Source organism: Camelus dromedarius, unplaced genomic scaffold (genome assembly GCF_036321535.1).
Source record: "Camelus dromedarius isolate mCamDro1 unplaced genomic scaffold, mCamDro1.pat HAP1_SCAFFOLD_121, whole genome shotgun sequence".
In the NCBI taxonomy this organism is placed as follows: domain Eukaryota; kingdom Metazoa; phylum Chordata; class Mammalia; order Artiodactyla; family Camelidae; genus Camelus; species Camelus dromedarius.
In genome coordinates, this window is record NW_026989801.1 from 529,688 (window position 1) to 540,452 (window position 10,765).

The following is a 10,765-nucleotide window of genomic DNA, read 5'->3' on the forward strand; positions in this document are numbered from 1 at the left end:
GTCTTATCCTATGAGTTACAAATTGTTCCATCAGAGAAGACACAATGCTGGGTATGCTGTTAAATAACCTGCCCCAGTCCAGGTTATCTGCACTGCACACTCACACACATCATCTCACCGCTCAAGACACACTGCACACGGCTGCAGAATCACAGCAGGTGCAAAGCTGTCACTGCAGCCACTCCTTCCGTCACTGTTACTGAACGCCTGCCCGGTTCTGTGCTGACACAATTCCCCCTCCCGTTCTCAGCATTTCCCTCACATGTCCTGTGCTGAGCATCTTTCATCACAAAGCTTGATTCTTTCTTTCCTTACATCCTGACCCTACTTCTTACACCTGGGTCTCCCCAGCAGCACGGGAATGTTCATTGGTCCGACTGACGCTACACTAAACTGCTATCCTCAGGGTGAGAACGGTTTATAGCACCTTCAGAAACATCTCTGTGAACCGTCTCTCCTCTCAGTCTGGCCAGCACTGGGACCAGGAAATTCTTAGTAACTTAATACTTTTTAAAGTTAAACGTTTAACTTAACATGTGTAAAACTTAACACTTTTCCTCCTGTGTGAAGCCATGTATACAAATGTCTTTTGTTTGGGTCGGTTTATGATATTGTGTCTAAACATTCTAGAAAAGTTTTCAAAAAATCCAACGGGTGTTTTCAGAGCCGCAGGTGCAGAGGACCTGAACTCACTTGTACCATCTTGTCTCCTCTTCAGCCAATTTTGCCTCCTCCTTTGCTGCCAACAGCTGCTGCTTTTCCATCAGCTCACATCCGTTCATGTCCACCTTCCTGAGAGGGGAAAGAAACTCTGAAATTCTGCCAGTTTCCCTCCCAGAAACTGGAAGGGAAGAATTCCATGTTCCTTTCGCCCTTCCCCATAAATGCTCAGGCTGATAAATACACAGGAAAGAATTAAAGTACCCCCACTAATAAATATGAAAAAACTACACTCAGGCCTCTGGCAAGTGTTTGGTATCTGGGCTTCCCTTCAGCGTCCCCACCCCTAATCATTTATGCATAAAGTAAACACACAGGAAAAGCCCACGTGAGGTGTGCTCTGCGCCCCCACCACCAGGCTCAGGTTCCTGTGCTTGGGACAGCGTGAGCTCACTGTGTTTCAACGTGGGAATCAGGGTCTGACCAAGTAATCACAACCAAACACATTAGGGTAAAGCAAGCGTTCATGACTTGTTTGATTTCTCCCACAGAGAGCCCAGATTTCAGTCAAAACCTGGAGCAAAACCTGATCCTTTAGGAAATATAAGGAAATGTTTGTTTTTGAAAGCGGGTTAATGGGTGTGATGTCCATGACCTCTCCCTGAGAATGACAGGAAACTCTGGACAAATTATGAAATCCATGATCGAATGTACCAAATTGCTAACAAGCCAGAAAGGGACATGAGGCCAAGATGGAGAAGAAGAAAGCCCAGGACTGGGCCCACCTTCCCCGGGGGTCACCCAGTAACTACAGAGGACACCAGTGAGATGCAGAGCAGCCCAGCAGCCAGTGCCCCCTACGCACAGTCACTGCAGTCAGGCAGTTGGAGCTCACGGTCCGTCAGCGAAGGTGATCCCTAGAGAGACCCACAGGACTTAGCTGGGATCCACGAGAGCTATATGCCAGAAACAAAGGTGGACAGGAGACACACGGGCCTCACGAAAGCTGGCTGCACTGACTGATCTCAGCTGCTAACCGGGTTAACAGGATGTAGCGCTGCTGGCGCCCTGACCACCTGCCAGCTGTAATGCCCACCTTCTCTGCAGCAAGTTAACCTCACATGAGGCCTCAAATTTTCTCTATTTTCTACCCAATGTCTAGAGTTTATTAAAAATGATAGACACAAGGCAGGTCATGACACTTTGATGTGGTTGAAACCTAAGGACAATAAAAATGGACCTAGGGGGATCCAGATAATGAAGTGACTAAATCTGGTCCAAGAACACGCTAAAATCTCAAACTAAATACAAACAAGACTCTGGTAACCAGTTAGAATGAACAGAAGCAGCAGATTACAGAAATCAAGGTCGAAAAATAAATGCACATCTGTAGTGATTGAATATGGTAAAGAAAATATGGTGGTAAGTATTCTGAAACATATTAGAATATCCACATAACTCCACACATTCATTGACACATTGTCATAATTAACACGGGAATGTCTTACCCTTCAGTGTCCATAATTCTCTGTCCACTGATTTCATCAAGGGCGCATACTTTCTTCACCTGCCTTTGGAAACCGTCTTCCTCACGTTCTTTCAGAGAACCCGATGCTGCATGGTGGTCTTGCATTTTCTTTTTACCCTCTATAAACATAAAACAATTGGCTTTGTGTGTGCACATGTGCACTCAAGAGCTTGGCTGTGCTGGGGAGTGGAGAAAGGAGAGAATTCTGAAGGCAGGAATCCCCTTTTTACCTTCCCAGTGCAAATTCATTGTTATTACAGGCATGTTTCATTTTATTGCCCTCTCTGGTAATGCATATTTTTAAACAATTGAAGATTTGTAACAACCCTGAGTACAGCAATTCCATTGGTGACTTTTTTTCTGGCAGCATTTGCTCATTTCTTATCTCTGTGTCACATTTTTGTAGTTCCGGAAATATTTGGTTCTTTATCATTTTAATTAAAACAGGCATGACATTCCTTTAAGGCAAAGCCTAATCCAGCGGAAGTCCCTAGTTCTCAGCAATTCTATAAACCCTGAGAGAGGTGAAGAGGCTTCAGAAGAAAAGTGTGAAGCCAGCAGGGGTTGGCCCATGAAGTTTAAGGCAAGATTCCATCTCCACTGCATACCTGTGCAAGGTAAGGCGGGAAGAGCTGACCCAGAGGCTGCTGCAAGTGCTTCAGGAGATGAAGCTAAGGCAGCTAATGAAGGTGGCTGCACTAAACAACAGGTTTTCAATGCAGAGAACTGCAAGGGGAGGCCACCCAACACCATCACACCTGGAGAGAAGTCAGCGCCTGGCATCAAGGCTTCAATGGACAGGCTGATTTTCCCATTAGCGGCTAACGAAGCCAATATTCATTTAACATTATGAAAATCCTATGTCCCATGAGAATCAAGTGAAATCTACTCTGTGCTCTATAAATAGAACAAAGCCTGAATGACAGCACATCTATTTACAACATGAATATTTTAGCCCATTGTTGAGACCTACTGCCCAGAAAACAAAACAAAACACAAAAAAAAAATTTCTTTCAAAATATTACTGCTCATGGACAATGCACAAGTCATCCAGGAGCTCTGATGGAGATGCATGAGATGAATGCTGTTTCCATGCTTAACACGACATCTATTCTGCAGCCCATGAATCAGGAGTCATTATGACTTTCAAGTCTTATTATTTAAGAAATACATTTTGGAAGGCTTTAGCTGCCATAGACAGTGACACCAATGATGGGTCTGGGCAAATGAATGGAAAATTTTCTGGAAAGGATTCACCATTTTACATGCCATTAAGAACATTCGTGATTCATGGGAAGAAGTCAAAATATCAACATGAACTGGGGTTTGGAAGGAATTGATTCCAATCCTGATGTGTGACTTTGAGGGGCTCAAGAATTCAGTGCAGGAAGGAGCTGCAGATGTGCTGAAAATAACAGGAGAACTAGAGTTACAAGTGGAGCCTGAAGATATGACTGTTTGGCTGCAACCTCATGATAAAATGTGCATGAATGAGGAGCTGCTTCTTATGGACAAGCAAAGAAATTGGTTTCTTGAGATGGAATCTATTGAAGATGCTGTGAAGAAGGTTGAAATAACAAAGGACTTAGAAGAGCGTATGAACTTAGCTGATAAATTACCACAGGGTTTGAGAGGACTGACTCCAACTTGGAAAGAATTTCTACTGTGTGTAAAATGTGTCAAATTTCCTGTGACAGAGGACTTGTTCCTGAAAGGAAGAGAGAATCCTGTCACAAACTTCATTGTGGTCTTATGTTAAGAAATTGCAAAAGCCACACCAATCTTCAGCAACTGCCACAATGACCAGTCAGCAGCCACCAATGTTAATTCAAGACCATCCACCAAAATGACTGTAACTCAATAAAAAAAAGTTAAAAAAAAAAGACCATCCACCAACAAAAAGATTAAACCTCACTAAAGGCTCCAATGATGGCTAGCAGTTTTAGTAATAAAGAGTATTTTCATTAAGTTATGAACATTGGGGTTTTTAGATAGAGTGGTATTGCTCACTTAATAGACTACAGTATAGTGTAAACTTAACTGTTATTTGCACTGGAAAACCAAAAAAAAAAACCCCAAAAATAAGTTATTTGACTCTCTTTATTATATTTATTTTATTCTAGGGGTCTAGAACTGAAGCCACAACATCTCCCAGGAATCCTGTATATAAGGTTTTCTTCCCAACAAGCAACATACCTTCCAGGCTGCAGTCCCCAGTTGTCACAGCTCGCTGCATCGAATCCTCAGATCTGGTCTTCGAAACACCTGGCTGTAAGATAGATATGAGAAGACATTCAAGAAGTACTGATCCACAGCAATGTGCACATACTTAACATGAGAGGAATCATACGCTTGGAATCAGCTAAGATGGGCCATCTGCTTTCCGTGCGTTACAGCACAATTAAACACTGACACAGTGATGCTCGGTTCTCTGAGGTAAGCATCTCTGGGGGTGAGTAACAATCCTTACTCTCTTCTTGCTGCTGAGATGAACGTCCTCCTGCACATGCATTTCTTCAGATTTCACTGTGGCTTCACAGACATGAGATTTATTAAGAGCAATTTCAACTTAAAACATTCTCATTGGTGACTAAATTCCCAAGAAAAATAATTTGAGTAGATATCAACATTTAATCTTCTAAGACATGAGATTGTTGTTCCTTGTGAAAGCTAATGTGTACAGTGGAAATCCTGCTGCAACTGGAGGCATTTACCTCAAATTCCTGAAGTGTTCATTGAAACAGCACCTTTCAATTCTCTGGAGATGTTCCTTTTTCCAGTATCTTCACACAGGACAGAAATAAAGTATGTACTAAGATTTCAATGAAAACTCAGGGTGATATGCTTAAAAAGTGTATTTTTTTTTTTCCAGAAACAAAGTATTTTGCTAACTGCAAAACAAACCATAGAAAATAAATATATTAGCCCTGGTACATGTCCAAAGACTTTGGTGAGCATTCTCTCAAGAAGATATTAAGGCAGTGAAATGATTCTGAACATACAAATTTTATAAAGAAAGGAAAGCAAGTGTTATACATTCCCTTACACATGCTTGAAAGCATCTGAGACTTTCCCTGAATTTCGGTTTGGGGCTGAAGACAGTGCTCCATTTGAGAGTATACAGCAGACAGGGCCTCTTCCTTCAAGTTCTAGCACCGGGCATCCTAGCAGCTCATTCTGACCCTTTGCATCTTGCATTTCCTTCTTCAGCTGGTCTTCTTCCACTGCCAGCCTGCCAATCTCTTCCAGAAAGTCTTGGTTTGTTCTGATGGGCAGTTGCTTCTCTTCAATCCTTTTGGAATCCTGTCCCTTCTCAGCCAGTACCCACAACTACCCCTAAGTTTCCTGTGATGGCAGCTGATCCAGGCTGGGCCCAGGACAAATGTCAAGCCCATAAAGAAATGTGGAAAAAAGACCTCCAGGCACAGATTTTTCCTCACCTCCACAGGCTTCATCCTCCCTGGACAATGGAGGGCACGACTGGATGACAAGAGGAAGCAAGGGTGGGAAACTGCTCATGTCAAAGAGCTCACAAATGAGTGTTGCTGGTGAAATATAAACAAAGTTTACCCAAATACACATGGAAAATTCTCTGTTTAACATCAACACGGCAAGGAGCTGTGCACCTAGTCTAGTAACTTCCTTAACCTCTCAGGTATTTCCTGGCATCTTCTGTGTATCTTGGAGGGCAGTGTGAGTGGTGAGAAAACTCTCTAGGTTGTGAAAATAAGACATATTTCCTAGTCTCTGAAATAGAAAAAGTCACAGAGGTTTTAGTCCATGAAATTCTGGGTCATTGTTCACAGGGAGATTCCGCTCCTGGGCTCTCACACTCTGCTGTGGTCAAAAGCAGGAGGAGCAGGAGCACGCAGCTCACCCGGGGCACAAAAAGCCTCAGAAGCCCGGCTATGGTCAACGTGGCAGCTCTTACCAGGTGTGGGCTCTTGGCGTTCTGGTCCCTCACTGCCTGCAGCTTAGCTCGAACAATCTGAATGATGTCATTCAAATTTTCATTCACCTTCTCAATGACTTTCAAGCTCTCCTTCAATGAAACATTGAATTAGTAACAATTACTCATTACTTTCATTTCTATTTTCAGAATGTAATCTAACAAGAGGTTCGTACCTTAAACTTCAGTGCTTTCTCAGAGGGCAGCTTCTTTTGCCTGATGGCCTCCTCTAAGCATTTCTTTGCGTTGTTGGTCTATGCAAAAATGTAATGAAGGAAGCAGAATTACAAATACTAATTACACTGCTAGCTGAACCTATCTTGTGTGTGACCCCTTCCACTAATACAGAAAGTGGTGCTTTACATCTACGACACTTGCTTTGTTTATTTTTTTACTGATATATAGTCAGTTACAACGTGTCAATTTTCTGGTGTACAGCATGTTTCAGTCACATATATATATACACCTATGTTATGTTTGTCTTCACATTCTTTTTCATTATAGATTACAAGATATCAAGTAGAGTTCCCTGTGCTCTACAGAAGAAATTTGTTTTTTGGTTTTTTTTTTTTTTTTATCTAGGACACTTGCTTTGAACCTAGACCTCTTATGGAACACATGGAACAGGACAGTAGGATGAAGGAAAAGAGAGCCAAATAACTGAACTGCCAGAGGGGGGAGGAACTGAAGGTAAAATCACACACACACAAAAAAAGCAAAAGGACAAGGATACCTTCTGCACCCAAGCAGATATATTTTCTGCAAGTTCTCTGTTTTCATTCTCCAAATTCTTGCTCTGCTCAGTCATCTGCTTTAAAGTAACTAAAAGGAGATGAAGCAGTTTCTCATATTGGCAAGAAAACCCAGTAGAATAGAATTATCATGATTTATTAGCAGTAGAGACATATCTGGCTGGCACTATGAGTATAATTAACCTTTTAGCTTTTCTACTGTGCCTAAAGGAAGCAAATCTTAGTGGCATTCTAAATGTGAGATCATTGAGATTCCTAGTTTAATTTTTTTCAAAGATGCAGAAATACAATAAAAAGTCTTCCCCTAAATTCTCTCCCAGCTATAAGCACCATTCTTAGAAAATTCAATCATTCAAATACTTCTGACATCACCAGAGATGAAAAAGAAAAACCAAGCATCCTGTCCCCTTAACATTCTCTCCTCCAATTACTAAGGTAAGTAAACATGCCCCTGCTTAAAAAAAATAGAACCCTTATCCCACACAGGTTCACCCCACAGCCAGGCCCTATCTGCAACACCACAGAAGGCAAGTTCAAAACGTTGCCTGACTGGGCCTGCACAGGCCTCCAGTGTCTTCCTGCTGCCTGGAAGATCGTCTTTCATGAAAACCATGTTGGGGGCCCTGAAGGACAAGGTCGCTGGAATTAAACACTTTGGTACCATGTGGGCTTCCCCACCTAGACACTGAGGACCTGGATAACACACAGGCCCTAAATGACAAGCTTTTCTATCGCCAGGATGAGAATGTTACCATCACTGCTTCAGGAAAGCAGCACATGTAAAACAGCCAGTAACAGGCGACTCCACGTGTGAAGCTCTAGAACTCAGCCCTCAGAACCAGACTCCTCTCTCAGGCATCTAAGTCCCTCATCTGACCACACAGTGCACACGTGTCTTCTGTCTGCCCAGTGGGGATGCTCTGATGCTGAGATCCCTCTTCTCAGCACCAGCCCTTCTGCATCAACTGTCACCAACAGCAGCCCTTGAGGGCCTACTGAGCACGGGGCAGCCACCCTGCCCACCACGCACAGCCCCACTCAGTCAGCAGAGTGTGAAGCCTGCATAGAAAGCATCATCCTCAGGCTGAATCACTTCCATTAAGTCCCCACTGCCATGAATGGCTCCCTTCACTTATGAGCCACAGCCCATGGTTTCCCCTCTGCTGTGACACACACCGCCTGGCTACATCTGCAACCCTCCCTCAGCCTGGAGAGTCCTCACAGGATCAAGTAGTGTTTCAGCATCTTTACTTTTCACCAAGAGCCAGCTCATATTAGGGACACACTCCGAACATTAGAATCTTCCCATCACCTGCTTCCTCAAGGTTGCTATGCAAAATTAAACTCATCCTAGTCTCCCTACACCTGTGACCCTCCTGGCCTCTTAGCTCAATAGATGCTAACTTCCTCTATGATGTCATTTAGACACCATCACAGGAGTAAAATTTTCAAGAGTTGAGAAGTCAGTTAGACATCAGAAGTCATTGTGTTTACTCTTAGTTGAATTAAAATCCACATCAAATCCTGGTATTGAGAAAATATTACAAAGGAAACTAAACTCTAATACCTTACCTTGACACACTGGAGGCTTTACCTAGGAGAGGAAGAAACATTAAATTTGAAGTCAAAACATATAATTAGTAAATCTATAATTTCTAATAAACTATCAAAACAGTAATCCATTGAAATCACAATTATCTCTTTGGTTCAGCATAACAATTAATATGATTAAAAATCAGGAAAAATCAGAATTTCCTACTTAAGGCATGATCTTTCACTCACCATTTCTGATAGCACAATGGTAAATAACTTATTTTAGAACAAAAGATCTGCTTACATTCTATTAAATAAACATCACTCTATTCAATTTTCATAACACATATTCATATTTAACAACACTGAACTATATTATTTTCATGATATGTTGTTGTAGTGCATCATTTATCTAATTTTTTTTGTCAAACCAAACATCCACACTTAAGTCCAGAACCTGGATAGTTGTGTAACCTTCAAAAGGGAGAGAGAGACAGAGAGGAGAAAACTAAAAGAAAAATAAAGGCAAAATCTTTATACTAAGATTAAGATGCACCCCTTTCATTCAATGAAAGGTTTTCTGAAATCTTATACAGAGTTGACTGTTGAATTGATAAGCAATTGTAACATATGAGGTCGTAAGATTTGTCAAGACCACTAAAAACAAACGGACATCAAATGAGACATCAGACGAGAATGAAAGTGAGTAATGGCTGTAGTAAAAGCACACACAGCAGCAGGACGGACAGCGACCATTTTCAAGAAGCGAATGTGCTTCTTGACTCAGATACAAGTCATCGTATGAGGAGTAATAGTTCAGTAAAACACAGGCAGGACTCCACTGTAATACCATGTAAAGACACATTTCCCTGACCCTTAACACATATTTCTTCATTCAAAACTTTAAGTGATGATCAGAGACTGAGGCCAGCCCCTAACCTTGCCAAGATATTGGAGAATCATCACAGTGTCAAAGATCCAGTGGCAATAATGTGGCAATAGAAGAATGCATCCATGGAGGGCAAACAGAAAACTACAGATGTTCCCTTAACTTCACACTTGTTCAGGAACCCTGAGCTTCCCTGTCCCCTGTCACCCAACACACAGGCAGGGGCAGGTGGAGAGATAGATGGACTCGCCAAATACTTAACCTTCCTGTTTTGTTATTGAAGAGAAGAGTTTATAAATTGCCATTGTCTCATTGAGAATATACTGTTGTCTTGCTCAATGAGTTCTTACTATAAAGATTTTGCAACAAATTTCCATTTCAAAACTAATTTGTGTTCAAGTTAATAATCTAAAAGGAAACAAAGAAAAGACTCCTGGATTCTGGCCCAGGCAGGCAAATAAAATGTCCAGTGACTATATAAATTCCTATTAGGTGTGATTAAAAGGACACTGTCAGGTACTTTAGTAATAGTTACAGCAAGGACGGTCCTCCAGACGAACAAGAGAAAAATAGAAACTCCCCAGGAGGCAGCAAGAAGAATAAGCTTCCACAGAAGTTCATAAACATCAGACGCAGGATGGAAAAGGAGAATCAGAGTGTCGAGGATCTGAAAAGATTTTAGATATAATGAGGAACCTCAAAGACATTCCCAGTGTATATGTCACAGAGAATCATCTTTAGAAACCCTCAACCACATCCTCAGATAGCTCCACAGAGAGGCGAGAAGGGACACTTGAGTTCAAAGGAGCTCTTGGGAGTGTGGGCATGTTTACTGCCTTGATTTGGTAATAGTTTCACTGCTGCACACATACGTCAAATACCTGATACACAAAATGTTAGAGATTTGACTTTGCTGACAGGCACATTGCAAATATTTTTAAAATAGTTAACAGAACTTAACTTATGAATGTAGAAGCCAACTTGAAATTGAAAATAAGCAAACACAAACCTACAGGGCATGGGACGCCTCCATCTTCTATTGTATGTTCATGAAGTACCTGGACAAACCCCTATGAAATGTCTCCAAAAATACACCCAACATGTATGGGGAAAGAGCAATGAAGGTATGTGTTAAAATACAGAGAGATGTACAGAGATGTATTTCTACATTTATAGACTGGACATGAGTGAGAAAGCAGACCAGCTCTTAGAATAAAGTCAAAATTACTATTCCAGCAAAAATTAATGATATATTTTAGCCCAACTATCTAAAAACCATGGAGGTTTTCTTCAATATTCACTTTGGTTCTGAACCAGAGCATGTAATGTCAGACTTCTGAAATAAATAGGGATTTGTATAATAGAGTTTTAATCATATTATACAAGATTACACAAAGAATGAAGTTACATAAAAAGAGAACTCAAAATAATCAGTAAAAATAATTTACATGCAT

At 41.4% G+C, this 10,765-nt stretch overlaps 1 long non-coding RNA gene across 1 annotated transcript; it reads right to left on the reverse strand.

Moving 5' to 3' along the window:
• Positions 1-6,347: 6,347 nt before the first annotated feature.
• LOC135320775 (uncharacterized) lies at positions 6,348-9,975 on the reverse strand. Its single transcript, XR_010380105.1, has 4 exons — positions 9,847-9,975; positions 8,462-8,483; positions 6,871-6,959; positions 6,348-6,391 (listed from the first exon to the last, which is right to left on the reverse strand). It is a non-coding gene; the product is annotated as an uncharacterized LOC135320775 (long non-coding RNA).
• Between the last annotated feature and the right edge of the window lie 790 nt (positions 9,976-10,765).